A 22,236-nucleotide genomic window follows, 5' to 3' on the forward strand; every position below is an offset into this window, starting at 1 on the left:
AGAATGTAGGCATTTACTGTACTCCTATCTACCATAATAACAATATTGACAAATTGAAAGCTTATTACCTACCTATGAATAATTATCTAAATAAATTAATAAATAACTGTATGTTTAAGAATTTACGTACATACATAATATTAAACTTCAAACTATACACACAAAAAAAAACTAAGGATGTTTGTGAAACTATTTTTTATTTGTCATAATGTTTAAAACATTTGTAGGATTTGTTTATATGTAAAACTGTGGTGGCAATATTCCGCTTATCCAAAGGAGTATAAAAATTAATAGAGATATCACTCCCTGTACACACCACAAATCTTTGAATTAAGTAAAAAAATAAAAAATCCAAATTGAAACAAAAAGTATAAATAACAAATAATTTGACAAAAAAAATTATACAACTGGAATGACAATGTTAACATCCACCTGAAATTTAATAGAAGTAGGTAGGTAAGAATATATATAAGAAATTAAATGAAATTAAAACATACATAAATAAAATTATCTCACACTCAACCAAACATATTCCAAAATGATACAAAGTATAAATAATGACCAGTTTGACAAAAAAAAATTATACAACTCGAATGACATTGAAAACATACACGTGAAATTTAAAAGAATTACGAGTGCCCTAGGTAGGGAGAAAAAAATATATAGAAGAAATTAAATTTAAAAAATGGGTGCGTGTAGTTAGGTACGCGCATGAGAAGTTATACTTCTTTGGCATCATTAAAAAATAGTTTTTAATTGCATGCAAAAATATTGCTAGGAGTCCTTCCGCGTGGAAGAAGTGAAACTTCGTTATGTGGAAATGAAAATAGGAAGGGGTAGAAATTGATTTTTAGTGAAATCATATTGTATCAATTCAAACTAAAAAAATAAATTAAATAAATTTGTAAAGATTCATAGATTGATCCTTAGAGAGATAGAGACACCTATTGAATGACTATAAAACTAACTTTTTTATGAGAGCAGATTTCATGAAATGAATCATGAAATCATTCAACGATAAAAGCTGTTTATTTAATTAAGCAGACGGGTTCGCCCCAAGGAGAAAATTGACGCGGCGAGACCTCGTGGACATAGAGAAATGACACACACTCACTATTTATGTGTCTATGAAACATGATTTTTTTCTGCAATTTAAATTGTAATATACAAAAACGGTATTGAAAATTGAAACAAATATGGCGACACTACAAACTGTCAAGATCTTTATTTTTTTCTTACTCTCTACTTAGTACCTTACAATAGCAAAACGTAACGTAATGGCTTGAAAGCTATTGCTCGGCAGACATAGAGGAATGACACTAACAGTTTGTGTATCTATGACACACATTACATAAAATTAAGATATATTTTTTTAACCCGTTTAAAATTTATTTTTATTTAGTCAAATGATAGCCTATGTCCATCCCCAGGATATAATCTATCTCCTTGCCAAATTTCATTACGATCCGTTTAGCCGTTCAGCCGAGAAAAGGTAACAAACAGACAGACAGACAGACAGAGTTACTTTCGCATTTATAATATTAGTATATTAGTATATGTATATAATGGGAAAACTTTTAGGTTTAATTGATTAGACATCAAAACTCAGTATCTTATGTAGACTGAATACTATGTTACATACTATATGCGCCCCGCAGTTTGACCCACGGTTTAACAGTTAAATTTAATTAACAAATCGGTCAAGAGCGAGTCGGTCTCGCAAACCAAGGGTTCCGCACCTCCACACTGCACCACGCTTAGCTCCAGTCCGATTCGCACTTGGCCGAATTTTAATTTTTGTTATTGTTTGGATTTTAATCGCACTAAGATTGACTGTTACATATGTTACCCTTTTTAGAACAGAACTTAATGAAACAAAAGTTGAAAAAATTCAGTTTTTAAAAGAGCTTTTTTTTTGAAGACATTTCTCACACATTGTCAGAAGATACTAATGTTACTGTATGAGTAGAGACCGGAAAAATTCGCGGTTGCAATGACCTCTAGAATAGACTCCATGATACTCTATGTACTGGGACGAATTGCACCTGCTCATTGGATACTGACTCGTGACACGCGTCAACTGGGATGCTTGTGATTTGATACGTCTTTTGTTGAAGGATTTTCAATGGCTTAGAGTACTTCAGGTAAACGGTGGTCCAATCACTGACTCGGCATGAATGTGTACAAGTTTGGAGTCTAGCCTATCGCGAAATGAACCCGTAATTTTTCCTGTCTCTATGTATGAAACATTATGAATAATGAGAATGGATGGTATCAATACCATCTATCCTTTGGCTCCTCCGGTGATAATGGGGCCTGCGCAATATGCCTTTCCAGATCTGTGATGCGTAACCTAGTGCCATTGCACAACCTTGGTGAATCCAGGTTACGCATTAGTATGACAGGCACACCGACCTTATGGGACGGCAACCCTGATAACTATAATGAATTAAAAAACTCAACAGTATGTATGTTGTTGGTTATCATTTGTTATAACTGTCTCAATAGATGTGTAGATGGTCTCCTCACCAGGTACTTGATAAAAATATTTTTATTGCTATATCCTCTGTACTATATACTATATCCTTATATATATTTATTGATATAAAAAATCCTGGTCTATTTTGTTACAGAGTTTAGTGATAATATTATCTTGCAGGAACAGTCATTTTTTTCCTGGATAAAGGTGTTTAGTGTGTAAAAACGGGTTATAACGAACCTTTACATCAAATGTTAGGCAGTCACGATTTAATGAAGTTTTAGTGACGTTAATCATCCCACAGGAACAGCCAAAATTTCGGGATTTAAATTAGTATTGGTTTTAATACAGCGGGAAGAAGTAACGAATACAAACACTCAAACTTTCGCAAACCATAGGCAAGACGTGACGGTCGCACCAAAAGATAGAGCATTTAAGATTCAAGGCAACGCCAACTATTGACGAAGTTCAGATATAAACTAACAGTAGCGCCTATATTTCGCTAGCCGCTGCGAGCTCCACTAAGCGGACTGGTATCACCAAGGAGAAGGATAAAATGTTGCTAGACCTTACTGTGTGTATGACAGTGTGGCGGACATAGAGAAATTACATATACTCACTGTTTGTATATCTATGATGAATTATTATGTTATAATAAATGAATTTATCCCTTTTTCGCTAAATTAGGGATAGAATTTCATAGCAATATCTGGCCTATATGTTAATCCAGGGTATGAGCTAGCTGTATGCCAAATCTCATCCAAATAGGTTCAGCGGTCCAGGTGTTATTGAGTAACAAACACACACACAAACTTTTACATTTATAATATCAGTAGAATGTCTGTTAGCTGCTGGCAACACAATAAGTTGTTTCATAACATTGCCATATTTTCTTTGGATTCTTTCTTTTTTTGTATTTTTTTTGGTAAAAATTCACGAAAATTTCTAGTTATAAAAGCGATGGATGTTTTGCCGTGAATTATTTTCTATATGATCTAACATTTGTTCCCACTTCTAAAATACGATAAATCGCAGCTTCTGTCAATGCTCACAGGTTTTTGGTTAAACATTACCTGTGCTACTCCTTTTTAATAATATTAAATTTAGTGTCATGGTCATAAATGAATGTTTATCAGTAGCTTACTGTCATGTAGATAGTATCAAAGGTGACCATTAAAACAGTTTTTATAAATAAATAAACAATTAAACAAAGTCTGTAACGCAGTAGCGGTACAACAGAAATAACATCAAAAACACATGTCATAAAACCTCATAACACCGAAATGCAAGTTAATAGAACATATAGCACCGAAATGCAAATTATACTATTGAATAAAGTAGCATTTATGGAAAACCTAATACAATTTATTATAAAAATGGAGCGCATGTAGCTCAGTCCATGTGATAGAAATGAACTTATTTGGCAATCCAAACCTCGACTCGTGAGTATATTGTAACGGGCAAAACAGTTGAGAGAGACTGAGAGAGAGAGAGAGAGAGAGAGAGAGAGAGAAAAAGAGAGAAGGAAGACAATTTTTTAAATAAACATTAATTAAAAAAATATTACTTAATTCAAAATAACAAACCAGGATTTCAATAATTATTGAGCAATCAATATTGATTGATTAACGATTAATATTACTCACTGTTGAAATACATCATAAAGAAATTTGTTTAATAAATATCAACGCTAAGATTCAGCACATTAAGCTAGTTTATAATTTAATTTTATATTAGGTATAAGTTAAATGTAAAAGAGCATTCTAATAGATTGATTTTGTACTTCTGCAAATGTCACCGAGTTATAGTGCTGCGGATTCTTGAAATAGTTGAAATAGTTTACATAGACATACTGCAATGCATTTTTACGCTTTCGTAATGTTCTGCCGAATGAATGAACAATTACAACATGTCCGCCGCTCCGCGACGCGAAAACTAAACGGCACGGACCTTCCTACAGTAATTCTTGCATTAAAACCATATTGCCAATAAAGTAAAAAAAAAAAAATTGTATCCACGCACGGGATTTATTTAAAATTTGTTAAACTAGCATATTCTCAGTTCAGTCTACAATTAACATATTTACACGCTCGTGGGCTCATATTTATAATAAGATGTGTGATTTAGTTAATACAATAATAATTCTTGACAAAAAAAGTACCCTATCAGACTATACCAGCAAAAAAAAAATTAATTACAATGCTAAAACAACACTCATACAACACTGTTTAACAATACTGATTTACACAAGTAATTAAAATAATACATGAAAGAACACCATTTTCTATGGAATATGGCCCGTGGTACGGTGCACAGCAATAATTTCAAACCCCGTTGTGTTGCCCTCTGCCCTAATACTCCCTACAGTCGGGTGGCGTCAGGCGCAGGCGACCCGCCTATCCCTGCAGCATGGCGGGGTTCAACCTGAGCCGCGCGCCGCCACGTGGAGCCCGCTCAAGCGAGGCCCGACAGTTCTCTGCACCGTCCGCAACCTTTTAGCGTCATAAATCGTTGGATTAAAATTTCCTAGCACACGATGCATGCTCCCTCTCCCGCATGGCTAACCCCTGCATGCTTAGAGCGTATAGGCTTCAGCCTGAGACGCACTTAGAGTCTTTCCCTAAACCAGACCCCTCCCAAATACACTTAGTTTTAATTTAGGTTAGGAAAAAAAAATTCAGCCTTAAAATTTTACTCCGCGTCCAAAGAAGTTTCACTCCAAAAAAATAATCTTTTAATGTTTCAAATTCAAAGAATGACGTTATTTTGGGACAAAAAATTATCAAGTTGTATGGAACAGAATAAATAATTTAATTTGTTAAATTTATTTTAATTTTTCTGAATGTAAGTTTTAGACCAATTATACATAATTATTTTATCGTAAAATGCAGCATGAAATTTTACCCCACTCTTGGTAAAGTATTACAAAACAGCTTTTATAAAAAATAAAAACAGTAACACCGAAATCCTCTGTTTTGAAAACGAAGTTGGACTAAAAATAAAACCATGCAATATTGTCTCTTCTGATAGCCTATTGCCTTTTTTGCCATGGTGTGTAAGCACTTCATAATTACCAGTGGTGAATATCATATGTATGTTCTAAGCTGCAACTCATTCCACGCTTGGCTGTGCGCACATATCTACGCTGAAAATGCACCGAAATGTTCGCGACTAATTTCACGGTTCTTGCTCTGTTCGCATAACAAGCTTTCATATGGAGTCCAGGATCGGGCTCCCGATAATACGTACACGATATCACCACGAATGATGTTTGAATTCGCATGGTGTTTCCAGAATGCGTGGACTGTGCCCCTATGCACTTCATAAAGTTTGTTTGAAGCTCTCTGTGTACGTATTTCCAACCAATGCTATAATGTTGTGCACCCGAGCCGTTATCGTCTGCTCAATGATTGTGAATTCTGCGATTCTCGACTGCATCTCACGTGAACCAATAAGACTGCATCGTCCATCCTTAAGGTTACTGTACACACGCATGTTACCGGCCTATTCCTTTCTCCTGTGATCGTTTACGAGGAACTAGAAACCACAAATTTGATTTTTCAAATATTAAGACACAGCATAAAGTACACATTCCGTATTGCATTGTATGGCTTGGCATGACATAGAACATAAGTAGTATCAGATAGCCGGTCCGGCGCCAGATTCCAGATAGAGGAGCTTGAGTCGATGTGGATGGGCTCAATGACTGACCGACCTCTGTCATTGAAGCCAAATTGGATGACCTTGACCTTTAAAATTTGCCAAAAAGGACTCAAAATTTGCCACAATAAAGTCCAGTTTTTAGGAGAATCAATTCCTTCAAGAAATAATAAAAATAAAAATTTACCTATTTCGAGGGAAAAAATCTCGTTTTGAGGGACAGTTTCCCATTTCTATTCCCAAAAATTCAACAAGCCCTCAAAATACCTTTGCCTTAGAAAAGCGAAAATTTCTAAAAGAGGCCTAACATTCATAAAAGAAAGCCGCCCTAAGACTCCGTGGTCATAACCTTGACTTTAACAATTTTCTTGAAATTATGAACTTTTTATCAAAAATTTCGAAAAATAACCAAATAATAAAAAAAAAAAAATTTTTTTCCAAGGTTGCACTTTACGTTACACCCGCCATATTGGATTCTAGAACGTTTCACTTTTCATTACGCCCGCCATCTTTGATTCTCGAACACAACACTTTTATTTACGCACGCCATCTTTGATGTGTATGACATAATCGTTGCACTTTTCGTTACAGTTGCCATCTTGGATTTTATAACATAGCAATATTACCATTAAAGTAACAGGTTCAAGAAATAAAACAACAAATAAAAATTATATATTATGTTATTTTTTATAAGTACAAAAATAAGCAAATTACGAGTGTTTCTCGTTTTCTACATTCATCTTAAATGGTGAATTGATACGTTTACATGTTTTGACATAATTTTCAGAGCAGTTCTACACGTCAGTCGATTAACCAGGCACATCCAGTTGTTGGCTGGACACTTTAAGTCAGTGGTCAGACATATCCCGTCTGTGGTCAGCCACATCATGAAGTAAGCCAGACAGGTATATTCAGTGGTCAGGAACGCATTTCCAGTAGGTGGCCAGCCATGTCCTGTTGGTAGCCAGATGCATGCAGTAGGTGGTCAAACACATCCAGTAAGTAAACAAGAGGTATTTTTTAACGATACTCGGCGAACATTTTAAACAGTTCATGTACAGAATCATGCGCATAGGCCAAGCGTCTCCGAACCAAGAGTATTATTCGCCGCTATGCGACCAACGTTTTAAACAGGTCATGCTAAATGTCAGATGTATACACCAATCATCTCCGAACCACGAAGCCAATCATGTCCTGAGTTCAAGAAATGGTCAATGTTGCCTGGATGATCAGTCAGGAGTCTCGTTTAAAACACATCCATTTTCCCAGGGTTATAACACCATCAGACACCTAAAAAAATCTGCAGATACTGTTAAGAACAAGTTTGACTCCGTGTTCTTGCATGTTTTTAGCTATGCCTTTAAAATGAACCACGTTTATTTTACATGACATAAGGTATTATTAAGCTTATATCAAACCAACAGGATTCTGAACAGCCAAATCGCTCAGGCAATTCAAACAAAAAGTATTTTCTGAGGAAGATAGTAACCGATATACAAATGACTAAGCCACTTGATAAACACAACCAAGTAGCCCGGAAGACATTGAACAAACAAAATTTTCGTCCTTGATAGCAATTCCACTGTTTTCTTTCCTACTTAAACTAAGATATATATATATATATTTTTTTTTTTTAGGTGACGAACGGTAGAAACAGTAAAATCGTTTAACTTCAAACTATACTTTGTCCCTATTAAAATTTGATTGTGATGTGAGTTTCTTTAATACTTGTACAGTCTCTCTCGCGCAGTTAATTGAGTTAACACAGACTGAACATGACCGCCCCCATGCATCCGCCAGAAGTCAACCTGGGCCGTGTCGCTAGTATCTACCGCAACTCAAAACGCCCGTGATCCCTCCGAAAATAACTAAGCCACAAACAAAAATCAGCTATGAATAGTAAGAGGAAATGCCAGACCATTCCAGGCTTTCTTGACACAAAACATTTCCCACTACATCACAGTCTCTGGACATACTATATCTAATTGCGCCTAGAATCGCCGTGGCTATGTTGAGAAGTGATTTATGACTTTTGGTCAGGAGATAGTTTGTTTTATTTTGTCTTGTCCTTTGCTAGCCAAGAAAGTTTCCACTAGCGAGCCAGTGTGTTAATACTTGATTCCATTCTACCGCTGGAGTATCGGTGATTTTACAAGTTCCAGATCCTTAAGAAGAATATTAAAAAAAACACGTGAGCGAATATTTCAGTACTCGCCAGAGATGTGCAACATGTAACCTCGGTAACAAGCAATTTCGCGTGTTTTCATGTTGCAATTATTCTTATAATACGAAACTCGGACACGAAATTTAACGTAGAATTCTTTAAATATATGAGCAATGTATATGCAAATTGTGTTTTCAACAAAATTTCTTGACACGAATCACGCTTAGTTTCCTCACCTGCCACTAGAATTTGTTGCTGGAGCAGCTACGTCGACTATTGAATCATTTGATTAGCAGACAGAAAATTTAAAATATATAATGAAACGGCTCCGATAAAAGCGAAAAATACTTGAAAAAATACTAAACCCCGGCATTCGATCTGATTTTTGACAAAGAATTTTATTAAATTACTAACCAAATTGTAAAAAAATTAACGATACAGTTCATGCTACAAAGTTCCCCTTTGGCTTTGTGAACTTTAGTTCGCGCAATCCACCACAGATGGCAGCAGTGTAGTTATACATTTCCGTTTCATGCGACTTCCGTACCATTCACGAAGTTACTCCTACGAATTGACGTACGTATCTATACCGAGAGCTAAGATGTTACACAAAAATTAATTGAGTAAATAGAAGGAAGTGGTGTGCTTTTCAAGCTGTTGACATAGAGGTGATCATGAATCAGTTATTAAGGGGGATATTTTAGTTGGAATTAACCGCAGAATTCATAAATGTAATAGGCGATGGTGATGTGTTGAAATATCGTGCCGGAGACGCAGCGGAGCAGAAGGAAGGACGAGGCAATGCGCTAACTCAGCATGTGGTGTGGAGCGGGGCCTTAAGGCAGCCAGGAGGGGGGAGGCTCCGATGACGGCGCGCTGACGGCGCAGCCAGGCTCCTGCCGCCTGGGCAGACGCCCAGCCAAGAAGCCCGCGCGAGAGGGAGGGAGACAGACCCGGTGGACGCCAGCCAAGAAGGGAAATGGGGCTCCTCCCCCGAGACGGACCCATGCGTCAAGACGCCGACCCGCAGAGCCATTTCACGGCGCCGCGCCGCAGGAAGCCGTGCCTCGTGAGCTCAGCTCGGCGACCAGCTGGAGCGAGCCTCCGAGGCCACTGGAGCCTGGCCGCTGGAGTGCGCCACTGGAGCTGCGACACTGGAGCCTGGCCACTGGAGCCAAGTCACTGGAGCAGTGCCACTAGAGCCTGGCCACTGGAGCCTGGTCACTGGAGCATAGCCACTGGAGCCGCGACACTGGAGCCGCGACATTGGAGCATAGCCACTGTAGCCGCGACACTGGAGCAGCGCCATTAGAGCCTAGTCACTGGAGCCTGGCCACTGGAGCCACGCCACTCCGCACTACTCCATCGACTTGCATTGAGATGTTTTTGATTTTATTTATAACTAGCTAATGCCCGGCATGCATTGCAATGCCTCAATCATTTTTTTTTAAATTTGAAGTAGTAGTTACACATATACAAAGCATCTCTCGATCCGTCGTCTCTCTAATTCTCTATATTTATTTATATATATGTATATATATACATCTATATACAACTCTATATCTATATCTTCCTCTATATCTCTCCAACACTCTCCTCTATTTTCCTATATCTATATATCTCTATATATGTCACTAAATATTATAGCAATGAAAATATCTATGTTTTGACCAAACTATAGTTTAATCTTTATTTTTACCATGTTACAGGTGTCACATAGGTATGTGAATAAAACGCGCGTATTTAAATGCAACGCTGTGTCAAAACTTCAAAACCATCGGTGAAGAAATTTCGGAAATTTTAAATCTTGAAGGAACAAACATTTACATATTTATTTATATAGACTAACTGGAGTACCCGTGCTTCGCTACGGCAGTCTGCAGGCAGAACAAACTCACAATGCTCATTACACATTCCCCTTCTTGTGAGTGTGCCATTCCGTTGCCATGGATAAACATAAGACATCATCAATGAAAATTCTCGTTGCCACGGAGAACAAGAGAAAAAAAAAACAATACAATATCGAAATTTGCTCAAAAATAATTGAATTATCCTTCAAGGTTTTTTCTCCTTTTTTTTTATATCTTACCTGGACAATGGCCTTCATCGGGTTTCGAAGGTTAAGTGTGCCAAATTATAACTCGGTCGGATGATCTGTGCGCGAACGCACACAAGATGAATACACAAATATTATTTATATAAAATATTATTAAAATATTTTAAAACATTAACAAAGTTTATTTTACCAGACATGGCATGTTTCATGCAAACTTTTTTTAGTTACATTAAGGCGGCAAAATTACGCAGTTAAACACGGCACGCGTTTTTGTGATCAAAAGTATATTTTGGCCATGATACGCTCATTGAGAAAAATAAAGTTTTAAAAGAGCATCCTTGTAATATTGGGATACCGGCGTAGTAGCACACTGCTATAAATTAAAGTAGATTTAGAACTGATAAACGAAGTAATTTTTCTTGAGTTTTTTGAAACTATGACAGATTACGTCTTTCGTGTTGTGTGTTCATTTTAATACAGTTTAAAATGGCGTGAGGAAGGATAAATCATGTTCTTACTTCGAGATAATCAATTCTAAAATTACGCTTATCAACACATGTTAAAAAAAATGAGCGAGTTCTGTGTTTTGAATTTCCGACGAGGAATCGACACGATATAAAAATATTCTTCGCGCTGACGGAGACCGGAAAAGGAAAGGCACATCTCCCCAACACCGGGCTCGCGGCGGAAGGATCTCGTCCTGTCGCAGGCGGATGTTGTCGACGGAAAGTGTCTGGTTCTCTCCAGCTCTGGCCTCGCCCCGTTGAGTGGACAGAGGGAGGGAGGGGGCGACAGACGAGAGCGAAGCACTGGGAGACGGCTTGTAGTCGTCCCGGAAGGCGAGTCTCGCTACGGTGTCGGGTCAGGGCGGCGGCCCTCTTTCCGGTACGACATATTCCCACCCCTACGATCACATCCATTTTCTTCTTCTTGTAAACGGAACAGAAATATTCATGTAATCTGCTGATATTTGTAAGTTTATACATTCACACGAAAAGCAAAACTGTATCACCACAAAATAGTGTTCGCAGTAATACTGGGTTCAGATTCTTACCCGGGCATTTATACATCGTGTTGACCCAGTACCTCCAGTAGTTAAAGTTATTTGTAAACCGTTCCCTGAATTGTTTTCCAGTATTAACTGCGCCTATTAAGAAGCATAATAAAACAAATTTCAATTATTAAAATCTCGATTATCTTTTTCTATGGTTTAAAATTTTATGTTTCAATGAAATATCGATTAAAATGTAAAATTATACGCCAAGCTTCATAAGAAGTATTCTGTATTATCTCGAAAAACGTATTTCATACACGCAAACATAAACATAACCATGTGTTGTACAAAGTTACAAAAATTCAGATTTTTTTTTCTGTGTACAATGAAGAAAAAAATTTTGTACTTTAACAAGGAAAATCCTTGAAGATTCAGTTGCATAGTAGGTATATCACTTGTAAAACACCAGGCGGAGCTTTGTACCAAATTACAAATGTTACTTTTGTACACGTATCTTCATATTCCGGCAGGTGTCAACAGGCATATTGTATATTCGTCTGCTGTCGACTGCCATATTATAGTAGATGTATTTAATCAAAAATATTTTTTCAAATAATATATAAAATATCATAATTGCAATGAATTGGTTACGAACCGCGGAAATCTCATTCGTTTGTGAAGACTGAGGGTCAGAGACCTTGCCACCAAGCTAAAGGATCAGCCAACAAGGAATAATTAAAAAAAAATTGACGCTTTCAAAGTAGGCTATAAGTCTCTGAAAAGCCATAGTACTAGATTCGTGATAAAATTAGGTTTATCAGGTTTTTGCTACTGCTGCGACCTGTCGCGCCTGGTTGTAACTACTCGTTTGCACAAGAGTTTATTTTGAGTCATTACAATTATAAATTTTCAAGCTATTGCTGTTACAAGACACACTGTTGTACTTATGCAAGGGCTGGTGAAGGTACGAAAAAATTCCTTGTCAATTGTTTTTATAGTGTAGCCTTGGCGCTAAGACGGCCGGCGAAGTGTGGCCACGCGGGGGATGGGAAAAGGCGGGGATGATGCGCGAGAATGGCGGGAACGACGCGGGATGAGAGGCCTCGGTGCCAGGGGCGTCTCTCGGCGTCCACGTCGTCGTGGTCGTCGGCAGAACGACGTAGCTTCCATCCTCTTGGCCCCATCATCCCGCCGTGCAGGCGGCTCTCCGCTGTCCCTGCCTCCTGTCCTTGTTCAGTCCGCCTCCCAGGAACACTCTCCACGTTCATTCCACGCACATCGGCCACGGCTCAGGATCTTCCTCCTTCCTTCCCTTTCTTGCTTCCTTTTTTTTTATCACCCCCTTTCCGCAAATGAAATTCTTTGAAGGGGGCCGTTTCGGTGGCCTTTGACCTGCGACAGCCCCGGCGCAACACCCCTGTGGCTCTCGCTCGGACTTGACCGCGGCGGTAGTCCAGTGGTGGACTGGACACCGCAGAACTGCCACAGTCCTTCCTTCGTCGCTGCTTCTGCTTCCCGGCGCTATGTCGCTATGTTGACCGCTTTTGGTTCAGGATCCGACATATTCCTTCCTTCGACGCGGCTTCTGCTTCCCGGCGCTATGTCGCTATGTCGCCAGCTTTTGGCTCAGGATCCGACATTTCCTTCCTTCGACGCGGCTTCTGCTTCCCGGCGCTATGTCGCTATGTCGCCAGCTTTTGGCTGAGGATCCGACATATTCATTCCTTCGACGCGGCTTCTGCTTCCCGGCGCTATGTCGCTATGTCGCCAGCTTTTGGCTCAGGATCCGACATTGTCCCTCCTTCGACGCTGCTTCTGCTTCTCGGCGCTATGTCGCTATGTGGCCAGCTTTTGGCTCAGGATCCGACATTGTCCCTCCTTCGTGGCTGCTTCTGCTTCTCGGCGCTATGTCGCTATGTGGCCAGGTTTTGGCTCATTATCCAACGTATTCTTTCCTTCGTCGTTGCTTCTGCTTCTCGGCACTATGTCGCTATGTCGCCAGCTTTTGGTTCAGGATCCGACATTTCCTTCCTTCGACGCGGCTTCTGCTTCCCGGCGCTATGTCGCTATGTCGCCAGCTTTTGGCTCAGAATCCGACATATTCATTCCTTCGACGCGGCTTCTGCTTCCCGGCGCTATGTCGCTATGTCGCCAGCTTTTGGCTCAGGATCCGACATTGTCCCTCCTTCGTCGCTGCTTCTGCTTCCCGGCGCTATGTCGCTATGTGGCCAGGTTTTGGCTCAGGATCCGACGTATTCCTTCCTTCGTCGTTGCTTCTGCTTCTAAGGCGCTATGTCGCTATGTCGCCAGCTTTTGGTTCAGGATCCGACATATTCTTTCCTTCGACGCGACTTCTGCTTTCCGGTGCTATTTCGCTATGTCGCCAGCTTTTGATTCAGGATCTGACATATTACTTTCTTCGACGCGGCTTCTGCTTCCCGGCGCTATGTCGCTATGTCGCCAGCTTTTGATTCAGGATCCGACATATTCCTTCCTTCGACGCGGCTTCTGCTTCCTGGCGCTATGTCGCTATGTCACCAGCTTTTGATTCAGGATCCGACATATTCCTTCCTTCGACGCGGCTTCTGCTTCCCGGCGCTATGTCGCTATGTCGCCAGCTTTTGGCTCAGGATCCGACATATTCCTTCCTTCGACGCGGCTTCTGCTTCCCGGCGCTATGTCGCTATGTCGCCAGCTTTTGATTCAGGATCCGACATATTCCTTCCTTCGACGCGGCTTCTGCTTCCCGGCGCTATGTCGCTATGTCACCAGCTTTTGGCTCAGGATCCGACATATTCCTTCCTTCGACGCGGCTTCTGCTTCCCGGCGCTTTGTCGCTATGTCGAAAGCTTTTGGCTCAGGATCCGACGTAGTACTTCCTTCGTCGAGGATTCGTCATCTCGTTGTATTACTTGTACTGAAATGGTCTTTTCTTGGAAAGTAGTAAAATAATTGTTATAATCAGTATCGTTTCCGTGGTTTTATTATCTGTAGACTTTATAGGAACTATTGTTGTTCAATTCCAACGTAAAGATTTTTTGACGAAAACATAAACTTATTGCATGATTGTTATTGAAATCTTCATCATGTTTTATTAATTCTTATTTTCCATCTACAGTTAAATAGCGACGATCAATTACATTGCTGTTTTCGTTAATTTCAACGTATTACGTTATTAAAAAACTGAATCGCAGAAAATAAGCTTCTATTCCTTAGCTTTGGGACGGTGAAGCGGGCATGAGCTGTGTCACACACGTCAAGCTGTTTCCTTTACTTGTACTTTAAGGGGCCCACCTCGTCAGGGGTGTATCCGTCTTAGTGAGGCGGGATGATAAGTGCGACACTCGCTGCTTCTTCTAGCTCGGTATCGCCTCAAAGCGCAAGGCTCTGAGCTAGTAAGGAATGAAATAACATTATTCAATTTTAAGCAGTGACCGTAACATTACATATATGGTGGATAAATGTAGATAAATGTGTAATGCAAGTCCCTTCAGACTTTCAAGAATCCGTACCGATGGTTTCATGCCTAAATATTACTCTAAAAAACGTGTTATATTGTCACGTCTCACTTTCAGAGGGGGGAGAGAATCGTAGCTCTTTAGTCACTCGCTTGGCATCAACTACTCTTAACTTCATAAAATACTTTACTGTACCTAGGATCATAGGTTCGTCATCCCGTACAGGATGTCTGGTGAGAGCTGAACTAAGGAGATTTTGCAAAATAACATAATACTAAATTAAAATGATTTTATTCTTAACGTCAAATATTCAACATCATTGTTAAAGAACATTTAAATAGCGGGATTACAATTTAAAACAATAATCTCTTCATTACTTCCTTAACGATTGAACGATCTTTACAAGAGAGAAAGAGAGAACTTCACTAAACTCTTCCCTAATCCTTCCAAATACATCAAATCATAATTTATACTTAAAATTAAAACAAAGATAAGTCCATACTCACATTTTCCGAAAAGCCTTTCTTGATCGATTACTTAAAACTAACGTAGGGGCCTCTCCTGCCCTTGAAAACCCGAACGAACATTACATTTTAAAAATTAGAACTAACCGACTAGTGACGAGGGCCATAGCCTCCGCCCGAAAGCTTGAAGACGACTACATTATGACCTAACTTGAATTACTTTACGACCTAAGTAACTCGTTGCCTCTGGCGTCGGCCATAGCTTCCGCCAGAGTGAGCCTGAAACGATTACATGCCGAGCTTAACTCAAACTACTTTTCGACCTAGCAACTCGTTGCCTCAGACGACGACCATAGCCTCCGTCTGAGTGAGCCCCGAGCTACCACTCACTTGCGCTTAAATTCGCGCGCCCTGCCGCGCCTAGCATAACAAATCCACGTTATTGAAGCCAAATTTACTAAACAACTAACTAGAACATCTGGGAAGGCTACCCCCCTCTACCCCGACGTGCAGGCCACACCGCACCGCTTGTTACGACAAGTTATTTACGGGCAAAAGCCCGGCCTGGCCTCTCCTCCTCCACCTCCTGGAACTGAACCCGTGAGGGCGTACCAAGAGCACTAACTTTTCTTCTTTGCTACACCCAGGTTACCTCGGTGAGGACCCCTGGGTGGCTTGGCCTCAGATGTACTTCACTCCTCTGAATGGTATATCATACCATTCGCCTTTACCAGAAAATAACTTGCCCATTCTGTTTTCACCGCCGTGCCAGCAGCCAGAATAAAGCTTTGTCAAGATGATAAAATGCTCCTTGTCCTTTTTGAGTCCACTCATAAAAACACGGCGGTAATTAATAAAACATCCTTTCTTTCCTTAGTGAGGTCACTAACATGCCACTGTGACAGGTCGGTTGACCTGACCCTGACACAGTACCATGTAAGGGCACAGACCTCACTTCCTTCTGGTGTTTCTCTTCCACTCTTTCTGTGACTGTTCCTTTGCCTTTCCTTGTCCTTCTTGCTGCCTCCGCAGCCTCACTCCTCCTCCTGCTTTCTTGTTTCCAACCATAGCTTTCTGGTTCCGTCTTCTTTGTATACATAGTTAAAATCTTGGTCATTTTGTTAAAATACTGGATACATGGAATGTCTTCTTTTAAGATCTTTGTTGTCCACACATAAAACTTTTCTTCCAAGTCTCGAGCATAAAAACATATGGTCCACAGATTAAGATTTCTCATTTCCCGTCCAATAGTAAAATATTTGTTCCTTTTTCTCCTCTTCTTCTTCTTCTTCTCTCTCTTTGGGTGGTTTCTGTCTTGATCGGGTATCTTGTGGTAAGCTGGTCTGCGGTGTTCCTTCATTCTCTCTTTACCAGCCGGTAGCCTGTAAAGGGTTTTGTATGATCGAATACAAAACGTCCGAAGGTCCGTTCCGCTTGCTTTTTTAGATCTTGGAAATCCAGAGGTATGCCCAGTCGACCAAAGTTTACTTGCAGGAGTTCCTTGAGTTCCTCGACATCCAGGGGTAGGTTGTTTCTTGCCAAGAGATGTTTATCTTGAAGTGGAAGGTTTGGGAAATTTATCTTCCCCCCACCCTCCATACTTCTTACCACTTCAGCTATTGCTGCATTCTGGATGTCTCGTTCGTCAAGTCTTGCAAGCCTCATGTCGTATTCCCATTTGCTGTAGATCATGGCTGGGTCGATCCCTCCGATTTTCTGTTCTTGAACCTTTAAAGGTTCTTGCTTAGATATTTCTAGTTGTTCAACTTCATTTTCTCCTTCTTTCTCCTCCTTAAGCTCGTCCTTCACCTCTATGTTATTTGTGGGACCTGGTTGGACTGTTACTGGCGCATTGACTTTTTTTATGTAGTTATGCACTGCTCTTCTCTCTTGAGATCTTCTTTCTTTACCGGTTACTTTTTCAGTGTGACCTTCTCTGACAAAGCAGAGAGGTTTCCACTGAAAGGGCCATAGAGCAGGTGTGCATCTTTTATCAGCCATCTTGTTCTTCAAATTGGCCTTCTTGTTCAAACCACGTATCAAACTGTTCTAGTCTTTTGCCTAGCGCCAGCACATATCTTTTCCAGATTCCATAGCTTTCCTTGTTGCTTAGCATGTTCCTTGTGTTCTGGAGGTCACAGTTGACAGCCTTAGCTTCTCCTGCTGCGATGTTTCTCAGGTCGTTTGCTTTTTCGCATTCCAGTAATACGTGCATGGCGGTGTCAGGAACCAGGCAGGTTACGCACATTGGATTGTCAGCCAGGGCCATACTGTGTAACTTATCCTTGAAATTACCATGGCCAGATAGGTATTGCGTTACATAATGTTCTGGCTTGATCCATTTCCTCTGAAGTCTTTCCCTGATATTCGGGAATATCATGTATGTATGTCTGCCTTTATCACTGTCGTCCCATCTTTGTTGCCACTGATCCAGCAGTAGTTCCTTTGATGTCTTCTTATCGGCAGGTGTTATCGCCTTTCTGGATGCCAGTAATGCCAGTTCTCCTCTTTGCTTGACAACCAAGTCAATTGGCGGTATTCCAGCAATCACCTGTAGTGCCTCTGTCGACACAGTTCTGTATGCTTTGGTGATTGTGATCAAGGTACTTCTTTGTGCCGAGATCAGTGGCCTTATCTTATGACAGTTTTCCAATTCCTGGTACCAGACAGCCGCTGCATAGCACGTAACTCCCAGAAATACTCCCTCATATATAGTCTTCAGCGTGTCAAACTGCAACCCCCAGTTAGAAGGTGCGACAGTTCTTAGTTTCTGAAACAATGTGATAGCCTTTGTGCTTATATTCTTTATGTGACTTTGAAACCGTCCGCGGACATCAATATGTACACCCAGGTATTTCAATTCTTTGACAGTTCTTAGTGGTCTTCCCATAAATCGTATTGCAGGTGGTCTGTTTGCACTGAGTATTCCTTTGAGCATGATGGCTTCCATCTTATGTGGGGCTATTTGAAGTTTACATTTGCTTGTCCAACTACCTATTTCCTGAAGTGCTATGTCAGCTTTTTCCTCTAGCATTCTTCGAGATGTTCCTGGTATTATGAGCAACCCATCATCCGCATATCCGTATATAATACATCCTTCAGGAAGTGGGAGTCTTAATATGTCGTCAAAGAGCACATTCCAAAGCAAAGGGCCTAAGACAGACCCTTGGGGACATCCTTTTGTCAATTTCTTGACATACGTATAGTACCCCATTGTGCACTGACATTCTCTATTTTCAAAGAATGCATTGATAGCCATGTACAGGTTAGATGGACATTGTAGTTGTTTTAGCTTCCACATAATTTGGGGCCACCACGCATTATCAAACGCTCCAGCCATATCTAATGTGATTGCCATTGTGTATTGTTGCCCATTGTTATTAACTTCTTTCATGATGTCCAGTATGGCAGTTTCCGTGCTTTTTCCTCTCCGGAATCCATACTGTCTACAATTCAGTCCTTGGACGGTTTCAAGATAGTCCGTTAGCCTTTGTGAGAGTAGTCTCTCATAGATTTTGCCCAGTATCGGTAACATGGTTAATGGCCGGTAGGAGTTGAGAGCTCCAGGATCTTTTCCATTACCCTTGTACAGTATTTTAAGTATACCCTTTTTCCAGATATCCGGAAATATGCCTTGATGTAAGCATTGATTGTACAGTATTAATAAATCATCCTTTATTCTACTGTACACTCTCCATATTATTTCGGTGGTCAGATTGTCATGACCTGGCGCTTTTTTCGCTTTTAAGTTTTTGATGATCCAGTTCAGATTTTCCTTGGTAAATTCTGGTGTATTCTCTGTATTAGGGAGAATCTTCATTTCCTGACGTTTATTTTGTTGTTCATTATTTTCTGTGTCCATATTGTCGTCAGGTAACAGTCCATGTATAATATGCCTTAGGTTTTCAGCTACAGAAGTAGTCTGAATACCATTTATTATGAGCCCAGGCATTTCAATAGGGTTCTTGATTTTGTTGGCACATAACTTATATACCAAACCCCATGGATTGTTGTTCCCTTCTACAGTTACCAGATTCATCCATGATTCGCGCTTAGCTCTTTTAACCATATTTTTGTATTCTTTTTTGGTTAATCTGTACTGGTCAATCAAAGCTTCTCTTCGACATTGATTATGTTCTCTTTTAAATTCCTTGCGCCTTTGTCTGGTGATCCTTCTTTGTCTCTCCAACTCCTCCGTCCACCATCCATGTCTATCTCGGTTTTTGTTTTCTACCACATGTAGATTATTGTCACAAACTCTTTGAATAGCTTCTGTCAGAAGGGGTGCATCTATTTGAGGATTTCCATTTTTAATTCTTCTATAATGGATCATTTCATTTACCAGTGCTCTATCAAATTTTTCCCAATTGACGTTTTGACATCCATATCTCTTATTGTTGTCTGCATATATTACTTGCTCTTTTCCATTCTTTATCTGGTACATCACCAGTCTGTGATCACTGGTGATGTCTTCAGTCACTTCCCAGTTTTCCACGCTGTCCCTTAATTTCATGTTCGTGATTGTCACGTCAATAAACGTTTCTGCGTCGCATGCTGGTGATACATATGTTGCCATTGTACCAGGTGCGTTGTGTACCATCAAATTGTTTTCCACAATGTAATGCGACACTTTGACACCTTTTTCATCTATGTAGGGCGAGCCCCACATATCTGATTTTGCATTCACGTCTGCTCCTATGATGATTTTCTCTCCTCTCACCAATTGTAAAATTTTATCCCATTTCTCTAGATGTATCTCAGTTGCGTCGGAAAACTGAAATAAGATGACACCATAAAAAGTTTGTTTGAACCAAGTTCAATGCAGACACATACATGATGTTCGCAGCAAACTGAAGTCATTTTAAGCACTGGCAAATTAGGATTCCTTACCCAAATTGCCGCTTTCGGTTTTGGTCCATTATAGAACAGTTTACCTGAGATATCCAAGATCTTTTCTCTGATTGCATATGGTTCTTGGATAAGAACTATATCCAGGTTCTTTTCTTGGGCAATTTTGCTGATCTCCACCGAGGCGACTGAAGAGCCCTGAAGGTTTATCTGGCCAATTTTTAAGGGAATGCAACTATTCATAGTCGATTCTATCAAGTTCCCTTGATAGAGCCTTTTGGTATTCAGGACAATCAAAGGAATCGACTCTGTGATTATACTCTTTCTTGGCCCGTTTGCAATTTGCACACTTTCCTTGGTCTTTTTCTTTGCATTCGCTGAACTTGTGTCCAGCTTCCCCACATGCAGAGCATGTCAGTAGTCCTCGACATTTTATGGCAGTATGTCCATAGCCTTGACACTTATAGCAGCGCGTGGCTACTATGTAGTCCTTCACTCTGCATGAGGAGAAGCCAATGTAAATGGCTTGTTACGACAGCGCGCCCCAGTAACTGCGGCCCGTGGCCGCGCCCGCGCGCGGCCGACCAAACAAACAAACAAAATTCTGCAAGCCCGCAGCACGCCGCGCCGGCCCCGTGCCCCAATTACATGGTCACGCCAATTGCGCTGACGAGTGAACAGAGCAGCCAGCCCAGAGTCCCGTCAGTTAAGTCCCTAAATTTGATTTCAACAATCCTGCAAAATTTCAAACCGCGACAATATATCCATTTTCACTCTTCTGCGAATACAGTTAAAAAACTTAATCCCTAAACCAAACCACTTTTCAGCCCTCAGCATATGCTTAAATGTTTCTTATCCTGAAGCCTACACACCGTGTGTGTGCCGAGGCGCTCGATTCTGAAATACACACTGCGAGTAGTTGGTAGGCGTGAGTGTTGTCGTATTTCCCGCCTGCGGGGCGTGTAGTGGTGTTCTCTGATACCAGCGACAAGCCACGGGTGCTCTCCACAACCAGAGTGACATTTCACAAGCTCCCCGGTTGTGAGGCTATGCCCGTTAATGCGGTCTGACTAGTTCATTCGTGTGGCGAGGTATTGTAGCCTCGTGCACAGGAGCTTGGAATCTGACGAACTGTTGTCATGAGCTGGAGCTGCTCCCGCCTGTGGATTGTCGTTAGTGTTTTAGTGTTTGGGAATACCACAATGGGGCCCCTAGGTGGGAGAACCCGTCATTGCTACCGCCGGACCGAATATGTCAATATGGCGAACCCACGTGATGCAGCATAAACCTATATATTCCAATTCGTAAACATTAGGAGGGGGGGGGGGGGCACCAATGATATTGGTGTGCTAAATGATAATTTTTAGTAGCGAACTTAAAAATATCACACAAGTGATCATAGCATTTATAAAAAACTTGCATGATTTACCTGCAATTAAATAAAACTTAGTAAATAACTAGTGGCACCATTTGTGAATAAACTTATATCAAGAGTTATCCTGATGTTTTCAGGAATAGCCATTTAACACTTATAACGAAAAAAAAGGAATAAACTTATACCAAGAGTTATCCTGATAATGTTTTCAGGAATAGCCATTTAACACTAATAACGAAAAAAAAAAGATATAAACAACATTACTCGTGAGACTAAGGCTTAAAAAGAAACTTTATAGACAACATTCTTTGCTGGATGTCCTTCAGTGAAGCGACTATGAGGCAGTATAGCCTTGGCTATGGTGTGTTACACATATTCTATAACCAACCATTTTGTTTATGTCAAGAAGGGGTTAAAAACGAAAATTTAGTAAAAATTAGTTATTTGGAACACATGTAGGGGAAGGTTGCTATCGTTGGGCCGGCTCCTTCATCGGGCCTCCTCGATAACGCCACACGTATAGCCAAGTGGTGCGCTCTGTTGATTGTAACGTGAACTACTTGAAGGCAAACATGCGCTATAGTTGTCACGAGTTGTTCCCTGCAGCTGCATGGCACATATAAGCGAAGGTAAGTTTTACACATATTAATTGTAATTTATTAGTGTTACAGAAACAAGAATATAAGGGAAATGTTCATTATGACTTATTCTTCACTTACATTCACTGAAAGCATGTTT

The sequence above is a fragment of the Bacillus rossius genome, chromosome 6 (assembly GCF_032445375.1).
Source record: "Bacillus rossius redtenbacheri isolate Brsri chromosome 6, Brsri_v3, whole genome shotgun sequence".
Lineage (NCBI taxonomy): Eukaryota > Metazoa > Arthropoda > Insecta > Phasmatodea > Bacillidae > Bacillus > Bacillus rossius.